The sequence below is a fragment of the Gallus gallus genome, chromosome 1 (genome assembly GCF_016699485.2).
Source record: "Gallus gallus isolate bGalGal1 chromosome 1, bGalGal1.mat.broiler.GRCg7b, whole genome shotgun sequence".
NCBI classification, from domain to species: domain Eukaryota; kingdom Metazoa; phylum Chordata; class Aves; order Galliformes; family Phasianidae; genus Gallus; species Gallus gallus.
In genome coordinates, this window is record NC_052532.1 from 32,282,812 (window position 1) to 32,295,639 (window position 12,828).

Below are 12,828 nucleotides of genomic sequence, written 5' to 3' on the forward strand. Positions count from 1 at the left end.
AACTTGAGAGAAATATCTGGCTTTTGAGTACTAGATAAACAGAGAAATTGTCATTAGGTAAGGGTGATGTAGACATTATTGATCCAAGAGCACTGAAACTCTCAGTGTTCAATTACAATTTACACTATTACTCACCAGTTATGAGCAAGACTGTGACAAGCTGCCTATTCCCTCTCAAAGGTCCTTCTATAATATCTGTAAAATTTGTGTGGCAAAAATAACAAAAAGAGAAAAAGAAGTATTTCTATATACCAGTGACATGAAGACTCTCTGGAATTCCTGATCTGAAACCAGGACAGAAGGAGGGCACAGTGTAGTGCTAACTCAAATTAAGGCAAATGTTATCTGTTTTGATACATTGGCTAAACATTGTCCTGTCAACAGTGAAAAATTCACAACTTCACAATAGCACTTATTCACATCATCACTTTTTGGCTGTAGGTATATTTGTGAACTGCTGTTCAAGGATGAAGCACAGAAAGAATAAAACTTCATCAAAAATCTCTGATGAACATCTTGAGAACTCTCTAAGAATTGCAAGCACTGCCATTGAACCAGATTGATGTGTTAGTTTCAGAAAAAACGAGGTCAAATATCCCACTAGTTTTATGCTTTTGTTGCTCTCTTTTTTAATGTTTTAATGAAAAATATTAAAAATACAATAATTTTATACTACTGATATTTATAAACATAGATTTTACAATGGCTACTCAAAATGTAATACCTGCTATTTTATTATCTTGGACCACAATGTCAGAAGTGGATGTTGGTAGTATGGTAGTAGAGACTGAACCTTTCTGACAATATTCCATTAAATTTTGTTGCCTTGCAACAGGTGGTGGTAGAGGTGCTGACTGACAGAATGGCATTTTACATGAAAGTGTGTATGAAGCAAAGGTGCGTCACTGAATTCCTCCATGTGGAAAAAATTGAATATTGGTAGGTTCATCAGTGCTTTCTGAAGGATTATTGAGACCAAATTGTGGTTGAACGCAGTGAGGTGGTGGATGGTGCATGTGAGCAATGGTGACACTTGTCCAGACTTTTAGAAACATGCAACCTCTTGTTCATCACTGAAGAAAATGCATAGCTAATGCTGATGACTCTGTTGAAAACAGTGTTTTGTAGCTGATAAGTTGTTCTATCAAATGTCATTGTGGTCTTTGTAACTGTTGTAGTTTCCATGGAAATAAATAAGAGGCATTGCTTTTGGTGAGACCTGTGTATGTGCAGCCCAAGACAATTCCTCTTCGTTCAGTGCAGGCCAGGTAGGCCAAAAGGTTAGACACCAATTGGTTAGATCATCATATGAAGACTATTTGAGAACCAATGGGTTGAGAAATTTGTGAGCAAAGGTTGTAATCTTTTCCTCAGAGTGCTGTCAGGTTTAGGTGGCATGGAGAGCGTACTGTTTGAACAGACTTGAAATTAAGCAGATTTCAAACAGTCTAAATTTTACACTTTGTTCCTACCTTCTCCTGTTCTACACCTTGAAACTTTAGGAAAATTCACAGGAGTAAAGTTAAACAATACAGTGACTCCAAATCAGAAAAGCACTGCAAATTTATGTTAAACTGAATAAATGAGTCAGTCTCGGGACTATCTAAAGATGGCAAAAAATAATACATTCATATAATGTAGATATTCATGGGTTGGAGAGGCACAGACAAACCTTAGAGCTTTATGTGTATGAATAGCCCATCAGAGGCCTTGCTCTGCAGGGCTTTTTCAGTGATGAAATCATCACTTTCTCACATCCTTGACTTGAGTTTTAAATCTTAAGCTTCGCAGGTATTGATAATATACTGTAGCAAGTGCAGTTGCTTCAGATGAGCAAAATCAGAGTTGCTTGCTACATGAATAATTAGCATAAGCAATCTCTTGTCTCATAGCAACCTAGATCTGATGATGAACACCTGCCAGCCCAGATGGTCTGGGGAGGAATTTTCTCATTTAATAGAATAAAGTACTGTTTCTGAGCTGCCTCAAACTATTATTTAACAGCTTTGAAAAAAGTCCAAAAAGTGATTATTGTGAAATCTTAACAAATAAGCATCTCCAAAATTGTCATGTTCAACTGTCATCACCTGCCAAGAGATGGATTTTAAATAATGCATGGCTGTTATTCTGTCTGTGTCTGCTAGCAGTATTATTGTATAAGCATATAAGTTCAAGGATACTAACCCCTCCTCTCAAATATAAACACCAGAAAATCCATGGAGCAGTAGCATTAGAAAAATCACAACATTTATATACTCACAGAAGATTTTTTAAAATACTGATGATAAGACTAAAAAGATTTACTAATAAATGTAATAATTTTTGTAAAGTTTCAGATAAATGGTCAGATATGCTAATTTTTAAATATTTACTGAGTCAAGTCTTGTAACTTACAGTACTTCAGCATAGGTATGTGAAGAACTTCAAGTGTGTATATATATATATTTAAAATATATAAACATATAAATATATAAAATAACTCACTGCTGAAATTCTGATCTCACTGATGTCATAAATACCAAGATTGAGCTACCAACCACAAAGAACATCAGAAATATCAACAATTTTTCCTATTATCTACATTTTAGAGTAGGCATACGTTTCTTAAGCCCCTCCCATAAGACCACTTATTAAACTCTAAAGAGATTAAGAAATCTCACTGAAGAAACCAGTATTAGTTGCCCTGCTGAAAACTGAATATTTTCTTCTTTTCTATATTTTAAAATCTAACAGCAAATTTGACTTGAACTAACAGATTGACTTTTCAAAGGTTATATATTTTGCTTCAGCTTTAATACACCTATGAGAGTAAGCTGAATATTTGATAACACAGGGAAGAAGCAAATTCTTCTTGGAAAATTGATCTATTCTGTATTTTCTCTGAGGTTTCTGTTTCTGATATTCAGTAGTCAATACTGATGCTTAAGTTGGGAGATAGTGTGGAAGGCTGATGATGAAAATATTTTGGGTTAATAAAAGTTTGCTAAAGATTGTCTCACTTGCCCCTGTATCTAACTTATTTATTTATTTATTTGTATCAAACCATTCAATATGAAATATGAATCACTTATTTAAAAAGACTAGTTCTGGAAATGGATTTGCTGGGAACTGTATATACCAATATATTCCCAGACTGGAATTAAGCAGTTAGATAAATAAACAAATAAATAAATAAATAAAATCAGTTCCATTTTATGATTCAAGTATTGACTTTGCAATATTAACAAGATAGACCTCCCTCCATTTTCTTTCTTTTTTTTTTTTTTTTTTTTTTTTTTTTTTTTTTGCAAGTAGTCTAAGGAGACATTTGAGAAAATATGTAATGTGCATAAAGGCTTACGAGTCAATTTACATTCCCTTCTCTGATGGAATCAACAATTTAAATTATCCGTAAAATATGAAAAGGGAGTATTTATCAACCAAACTTACCATTCTCTGCATACATAATACACCATAAGTGTATAATATAATCTACTAACAGATTCCAGAAATGTATTTTCTAAAAGTCTTCAACTGAGAAAGAAAAATAGACCTCATTATGTTCTGCAGATCTTTGGCACTTAAGAGTGGAAGAACAATCTGTTCATAACATCAGAAAAATCCATATTGTCCCCAAAATATCAGCAAACCACAAAGCAGAAGTAACAGCTACGCTGACAGATAATATACAGGAAATCTGGGATATGTCAGGCTGCAAGATTAGTTCAAAGCATTTCTATCAGAGCATAGAATGAATAGTTTTGTTAAATCGCAGCAGACCTACATAAATTTTATTCATCAGCTAATCAAAATGCTACAATTTCTGTTTCAGCATTTTGCTTTAGTAGTACATAAACATATATAATTCTCCTCATATATATATGTAAGGATAGATATATATATCAGAATACATACAACAGTACAATTAGTGTTTTTCATTTATTCATTAATGAGTGAAGCAATATCTTAGATACTGGATCTCAAAGTATTTAATTCTATGCTAATCACTATTCACTTCTGGATTAGAAACAACACCCACTATTTCTGTAAAAATATAGTAGAAACTCTTGAAATACTGCAGTTCTATTCCCTCTCTATGCTGTAAAGAAGAAGAACTAAGAAGTTATATATATATATACATCCTAAACTAAATATATTTATTATTAAAATAAATAAACTAAAATAAGTGAACAGGTTTTATTGATTCTTAAGGACTTGAGGACAGATTAGAAGAAATTTACACTTGTAAAGATTCTAAACAGGAGCTGAAAATCAAGTCTTCTTATTTTCCACTGTCATGCTGGATGTCTTGTGGCATAGTACTTAGTCCATCTTTAGACCATTTGAGAATGAAGTTTTCTCAGGCTTAAATTTTGGCCAGAAACACATAGGACAAAATAGAGGATGTCATCAAAAACAAGGCTGACAGATATTTCAAAGGGATGTGATGACAAGAACATGACTGCCATCCAAATATTTCTCCAAACCAAAGTCCTCAGGAGTGGTGGAAGCCCTCAGATGTGTGTGTGTGTGTATTGTGGAGGCGGGAGGGAAGGGTACACACATGTGTTTGTATGTGTATTTAACACACAATAAAGGGATATTAAAATTAAGCGGGGAATATTCAGAATAGGACATTTCATATTATTTTTTATGTCAGAGAACACTGATTAGGCAAGTAATGTGACAGATTGATGAGATCTGAGCAGACCTTCCTTGATCTGTCTTCAAGTTCTACATCACATTAAACTAAGGTTGAAATTTTGTCCTGAGATGAATGGTTTGGTACACTGTCTAGCAAGATGATCTTGGTGTATTGGAATTCTTGTATAACTAGCTAAATCTAGACACATAAACACTGTAAAACTGTGCTGTGCATAGGAGTCAGGACTGCCAACAATATTGCTCTTCCAGTTCAGTAGAGGGATAGTAATGACAGGCCACTGCACTCTTAAGTAGCAACACACAAAGCAGGAACAATTGTTCAAGGAAATTAGGCTGTCATATATGTATTTGGGTGAATCAGAATTTTTTTCTTCCACTGTAATTTTTTCTTCTTCATAGTGTGCATATTTTGTGTACTGCTCCTCTCAGTATTTTCTTCGCACTTGTCTGTTTCCTCTTCCAAAAACTGACAGTTGCCTTCGCTGATCATCAGCTCTGCTTACTCCTTCTCCTCCTACAGCAATACCACAATATTTTCAATTGTCTACTCTTAGCAAAGGGGTGAAAACAAAGCAAAATAAAAAAACATCCTAGTGCTTTCAGAGCTGCATTTAATTTCTACTTTCCTGTCTGGTCTGCTTGAGGCTTGTTAATATTATAAACAGAGGCAGCAGGTAATTTGAAATAAGAGATGAATTGCACTTTGTCAAGCTGCATGAGACATAAGGATATCTATTTAATGTGCCTGTGGGAAAATTATGAACCATTGATTTAAATTCTTCAGCTAATGGTCATACAGCTAGGTTTGTAAAAGCAGTAAGTATATACACTCATGAATCACTCTAAAAAACACTGAAACTACTCAGTTCTGTATCAAAGTTCCTTGGTATTTCCAAAACTGCAATTTTTGTGTAAACTGAGAATTCCAAAACTAGTGTCAGAAAATGCATCGAGTACTTCCTGTGTAATATATTTCATCCTTCAGTAATAAAATTGTCCTGGTTTCAGTTGAGACAGTGCAACAAGTACACTTATGTTTTGGTTATTGATGAACAAACAAAGGGCTGTATCAGGCCATCCAGCAGAGAAGAGTCACTGCCTGTATGACATGGCAGCAGGGGATGGGGCAGAGAAAGGACAGTGGCCTGAATTAGACAGGGGGTTATTTTATACCACGTGACATTATAGGGAAGGCCATAAATCTGTGGGCAGTTGACTGAGGTCTGGCTACTGCTTGGGGATTGACTGGGTGTCAGCCAGTGAGTGGTGAGATGTTGCAGTGCTAGGAGGGCTTTGGCCAACAAGCAGTTGTATTGTTAGTTGGTTGGGTGGTAACTAATTGCATTTTAAACACATTTATATATATATACATATTTAGTCATAATTGAATTTTTGTTTGTGTGTTCCCTGTCTGTCTTAGTAAATAACTTTTTTCTCAACCCATGAATTCTATTTTGTTTCCAGTTCTCTCTCTTTGAGGGAGTGAGTGAACAGTTGTGCAATGCTTAGCTACCTGTGAAATTTAAACCAAAGTAATCATCAACCTGTAAAATCTGCATAATCAGAACTACCATTAATTCAATATATTCTATAAGGGCTGCTCCAAAAGTAATATCTCCTATTTTAGTCTGTTGGCCCACAGTGGCAGAGTTGTGGTACGGCCTGCGATGCTGCTGGTATGGGAGTAGAGGCTGAACTTCCTGCCAATATTCCATTACATTTTGTTGCTGTGTAACAGTTGGAAGGCAGATCGACATGGCATCTGACATGGATGTGCATATCAAGCAAAGGTGAGCTGTTGAATTCTTCAGTGCATAAAAAATGGCACCTATTGACGTTTGTTGATGCTTGCTTAACATTTATGGAAACTACCTGAAAAAATTCATTAGAACTGAAGAAAAAATAACAACATGCATCTGTAGAGGAAGAGCAACAAGGTTAAACTATTTCTTTCATGCTTGATGACTTTTCCCAATGTAGGAAGGATCATGTTATCACCAGCATCAGCATCCATTTCTAGTGTTAAAAATAACATGAACAATACAAAAGCTATTAGTAATATTCTTTAGATTCATAAGTTAGCCCATCTAGTTATGTTTCATTTTATTATTATTATTATTTTCCACAAACATTAGAGAACTGACATTTACTAGCATAAATTCCTATGGGTAGCAGTATTACATTTTTAAAAATATTTGTGATGAAACAGTTTGATTTCTTTTTCAGAGAAGAGAAATAATACTTTGCAACTTACTTTCATTATAATATTAATATTATTATAATGATTTAGAGTTTTCTTAATGCACTGAGTGCATAACATCATTACTGGACAGATAAACTCAGAGCAACAAAAGAATAAAGCATCATAAATTTAGTCAGTAAAATGTGTTATATAAATTATATATACTGCTATGAAGATTTGAAGGTCTGCTTTCTAAAGCTTTCTTAAAATGTGAATGAAGCAATAACTTAGATGGAATAACTTAGGAAAGGAGCATGAAATTGTATGGATATTTTTGTCTGATACCATAAATGAGGGCAACAAATCACATAGAACAAAACAAAAGAAATGTACAGAAATTCAAATTCACTGCTTCCAATTATTGTTTGTTTAACAACTTTTTTCATGTATCCTAGCTTGGCAGTCATTTCTGAGAGTCACTGCAAGAGTTATGTTTCATAATAACCAAGTCAAAATATACATTACAAACAACATCTCTGTAATTTGATTGATTTTGGATGACAGCAAAAGATGTGAGGAAACTGTCATAGGAAGACTACAAGGAAACAGCCTGAAAAATAAGGAATGGTAATTGGATGAAATTCAAGGCATTGAAATTATAAACTGAAGGACAAAATCTGCATTTGATTCCAAACTTATCTATGTTTCTAGCTTCTTTTGCAACCAAATTAAAAAACAAACAAACATGTAAGAACAGACTTAGCAAGTCTTCCAGTTCTCCTGTTATTGCTAGAACCGGAAATGCACAGCTACCTGAACTATTACTTCTTACAGAATTTTTCTAGAAGGAAAAAATTTGACAACTGTTGAAATTTTTCTGCTGACCATTCTGAGATCACAGTGAAAAGAAACAATAAAATCTTGTTTCCCCCTTTCTCATAGTTTGAGTGTGAAAGCTGTACTGAAAGGCTGCCTTTTGAGATCGAGATTTCTAATTAATTCTCCAAACTTAATGGAGATGCCATAGACAAACTGAGGTCTAGAACCCCTGTAGGAAGTCAAATAAGAGCTTCTCAAGTGAAGGGGACAAAACTGCCTTGGCTGTTTCTACTTGTAATTTGTGGTTTGATTAATGGAAAGTTAAGAAATCCTGCAACCAAGGAAGACAAAAAACAATATTGTTCTTACATTTAATGAGAAATAAATGGGAGAATATGTCACTTTCCAAATTCAAAACCACCTTTATGACCTCACCTTTATACAATAAATAGTATAAACAAACACACACTGATTTGCTTCCCAGACAGAATTTATAATGCAGTAATGTTATATAAAATGTACTTATTTATATTCTAAGCAGCTTATGATGTGTTTAGATTTAACCTGTGTGTGTTCAGCTACTCTACCAAAAAGGAAACATGTAAGAAAAGCTAAAGCAAAATTCCAAGCTCTTCCTTCTCTGACCATGAAAGAAATAAGGATGCAGAAATTGTCAGTACAGAATCCACAATAAGCAAGTGTTAGTTACAAATACCTTCAATTCTCTGCTCACGATCCATGTGAAAGAAAGCTCCCATCTTAAAATCAATCCCTTAAGATTTGCAAAAATCTTACATAAGAGTGCTGGATCTCAATTTGTTTACATATCAGGATAAGCTGTGTATTCATTTCTTTCTTTCTTTCTTCTCACTGTTTCATGTTTACATGGTAAGGTTTTGGCAGAAGCATGGCTACAGAGCTGCTCCCCATGGGCAGAGCTGACGAGGTGCACCATGTCAAGAAGAGAGGCAATTCAAACCAACTCCAAAAGAGACCCACTGCTGGCCACAGCTGAGCCATTGAGTGACACTAGTTGGTTTAAGAAAGGGAAAAATCTGCTGAGCAGCAGCAGCTGGGAGAAGGAAGTGAGAAAATATGAGAGAAATGTTCCTGCAGCCACCAAGGTCAGTGTAGGAGGTCAAGAGGTACCCCAAGTGTGGAACAGAAGTTTCCTGAAGCCCAGAAGGGACCTATGGTGGAGCAGGTTGTCCCCCTGCAGACCACAGGCATCACAAGGAGCAGATTTCTATGTACAGCCATGGAAGAGCCCAGCGTGCTCTTAGAGGACAGGGACTAAGATGAAAGTGGATGATTTGGTAGCTGAAAACCCAACATTTTAAATGAATTGTCTAAAGCAAGTTAAATATGAAGAACTCCTTTGTGTGAGGTAAAATAACAGACTATCACTCACTTAGATAATTAGATCATTCTTAGTAGTTTTGTCAAAGTTTTAGGTTAGTATGACTGGACTTCCAAAAGCATCTGAGAGACTCAGAATTGCAGAAGTTGGAAGGAACTTCTAGAGATCATCTAGAGGTTCCCTATAATAGTTACACAGGTAGGCATCCAAATGGGTCTTGAATATCTCCAGAGAAGGAGACTCCACGGCCTTTCTGAGCAGCCTGTTCCAGCGCCCTCTTGTGTTAGCATGGAATTCTGTGTGTTCCAGTTTCAGCCTGTTGCTTCTTATTCTATTGCTACACACCACAGAAAAGAGACCGCCCCCATTGACTTGGCTCCTGCAGTTTAGAATCTTATAAGCACTTATGAGATCCATTCTCAGCCTTCTCTTCTCCAGACTGAAGAGTCTCAAGTCTCTCAGTCTTTCCTAGTATGGCAGATGCTCAAGGCCCTTAATCATCTTTGTCACCCTCCACCAGACTCCTTCCAGAAGATCCCTGTATTTTTGAACTGAGGAGCCCAGATGTGGGCACAATACTCCAGATGTGGCCTCTCCCGGGCAGAGTAAATGGGGAAGATCACCTTCCTCGACCTGCTGCCCAAGTTGTTTTTGGTGAACGCCAGGATACCACTGGCCTTCTTGGCCACAGGGGCACACTGCTGGCTCATGGGCAATCTGTTGTCCACCAGGATGCCCTCATCCTTCTCTACAGAGAACTTGTTCTGATACATGTGATTATTCCTCCCCACGTGCAAGATTCTAAACTCCCTCCCTTACTTCCAGATATGAAAAGAGTAGTGGGGAGTGATAAAATATACCTGTTTTAAAATAACATTTTCAAAAAACTAGCTTTTCAGCTTCTAAATTCTCTCAAGATATTTTCAAAATAAAAGCAACTTTTTGTGCCAAATTTTGTAACAGTGTTGTTCTATTTTCTTGTTCACTTACTTCAGTTGAAGATGACAAGCTCACTTTGACAGGGTTTTAATTAGTTTCCATATGTGATCTGATTATACTGTGTGGCTTTGAGATTTTCTTTGTGCATGGAAAAAGAAGCAATTTAAGCTATTTCAGTCATTCACCTGCATCAGTCTCAGCATTCTGAAGACCGATGGAGTTGTGGTTTTTTTTTTTTTTTTTTTTTTTTTTTTTTTTTTTTTTTTTTTTTTAGTTTTAGTTTTGTATGTGTAGGGGGTTGGTAGAAATATATAAATATGTAGTTAGATATATTTAACAACAAAATATGCATACATATATCAAGCAACAATGCTATATATATGTATGTGGCATATGTATCTATATATATGCACAAGTATAATAGATATCTAAAGCTTGTAGTGTTTTTCAGTTGTTATATATTCTTATATGTACATATGAATATTGTTGCTGTCATTCTAGATTTTTTGGATAGACTTATTTTCTGAGAAATTGTGTTAGAAGAAGAAACAAAGATAGACAGGAGGTCAACTGAAGGATTTTCAGCTGTTAAACTCAATTATAAACAATGACTGAAATGAATTTAAAAATGTCTTTCCTGAAGGGTAAATGTACTCTGTTCTCCAATATCTGACATGACAGTGCTTAAAGGCTCTTCCTGGGATGAGCTGAGTTCTGTTTATTATTTTATCTGTTCAAGGGGGATTGGAACCTATTGTTTTGTTTGCCTGTTTGTTTTTGCATCAGTTCCCTTTAGTTTTCATGTGTGCGTTAAAAATCCACTGTTAAGTATATAATAATTTGCTGTATTCCCAAGATGAACTGTTTAGCGGACAGGAACAATTAATTTACAACACAAAATGTATAAAAAGTGTTGGGTTTTTTTTTTTTCAAAGTTGCAACAATTTAAAGCAGCAAAATAAAATGTCAGAGGACAACTTAATATAAAATACAAGGGAAAAAACCCAACACCTATTCTTATGGAGAAATGATAGATTACTTTAAAAAAAAAAAAATCCATAACATTCAAATAAAAGTTGTTTTCCTTTTCAGGTTATTTATCTGATTTGGAATCTGGATGCTGACATATTCCCAATTATATAATTATCTGCTCTGCACAGTCTCTAGGTTAGCAGACTGCTACAGACTATCTGTAATATTTTTTTTTTTTTAATATTCAGAGTAAAAATATTTACATCTCTCTGCTGAATCCATATTTTTTTTTAATTACTTCTAAAATAGTATTCACTAACAAATAAATGTTGGCATTTATTGTTGTATTTTTTTTTTTTAATATGTTCCCCTCTCTCAAGAATCTTCCACTTGAAAGAAATAATTTTAAAATTTAGAATGTGATACAGAAAAGCCTTTGGACACTTAAATTTGCCACAAATCAAACTGACCTATTAGTATGTTCAAGCTTTTGATCTTAGAAGCCCTTATGTAACAGAACTGGAAAATGCAAAACCACTTATTTCCGTACTAAGTCCTGCAAGTTGTATATGACCAAAAATCATCTTCTAGAAACTTGATTGTGACTTGATAACTTCAGATAATGGTATGTTCATCACTAATATGTTCTGCATAGAGGTAATTTTTGATGTATGAGATTGTAATACATTAGAAACAACAACAAAAATAATTTTATCTGTTAGAAAATCTTTTCCTAAACTGAAGCCTTACACATGGATGTCATTTCATGGATGGTCAACACGTATAAATACTTGAAAAGAAAATATAAATAATATGGAGTCAGGCTCCAGTGTTGCCCACTGCCAGGACAAGATGCAGTGGTCACAAAATGAAACCAAGGAGGCCCCATCTGTGCATCAGAAAGCAAGCACTTCTGTGCTGTGCAGGTGATGAAACTGTGGAACAAGTTGACCAGAAAGAATATGCAATCTCCTTCCTTGTTATCTTCAAAAGTTGCTGGAAAGTGATTCTGGGCAAAGTACTCTGGATGTCCATGCTGGAGCAGATGACTTCCAGAGGTCCTTTCCAACCTTAACACTTCTGTGATTCTAATCAGTCACTGAGGGATCTACATCTTGTCTGCATTCAGCTACTATCTTGTTCCTGTGAATGACAAAAGTTAAAGTGGTAAAGAGCAAAAGAGATCTTAAACTACAGTGAGTTAAATAGGAAAATAACTGGATAAGTTGCACTGAAAGAAATACCTCCTAAATATTTCCAAATTACTATAGATACAAAGAGCACAATAACACTACTTGATAGAGCAAATTCTCAGCTACAAAGCTCCATTTTTCAGTATCATCACCACCATTATCTATGCCAGCTATGAACCAGAGCGTGCATGCCACACTCATAAAAATCTGCAACAGTGGAGGTGACTTAGTGGATGTGACTTACTGCCGTTGTCACTACTGCTGAAAGGCACCACCCATCACTTCACTGTGCTCACATCCACTGTTTGTTCTCAATAAATGTACAACAAGCATTAATGATACCACCAAGGTCTCCCACTGATGTCATGGACCAACAGGATAAAATAGCAGCAAATCTTGTGTATAAGACAGAATTAACCACACTGATAGGATGACAACTGAAGAAGAGTGCTAATGTAACATGAAACATTTTCAGTAGTACTTTAATGCTCCGAAGACTGTAAATGAAACTTTAGAATTTTTGGTGATCTAGTTTATGAATTTGACTTTCTCAGGTTTGATGTGTTATTTAAAGTTGTTAGAAACAGATCAAATAAATGTTTAATATACGTATGAAACTCAGTCAGTTAATCATTTGTTCTAGACATGATGGTTCATCAGGAGGTAAAAACTGCAGCCCTTCATACTACACAAAATGTTTATACAATGTGTAAGATTTT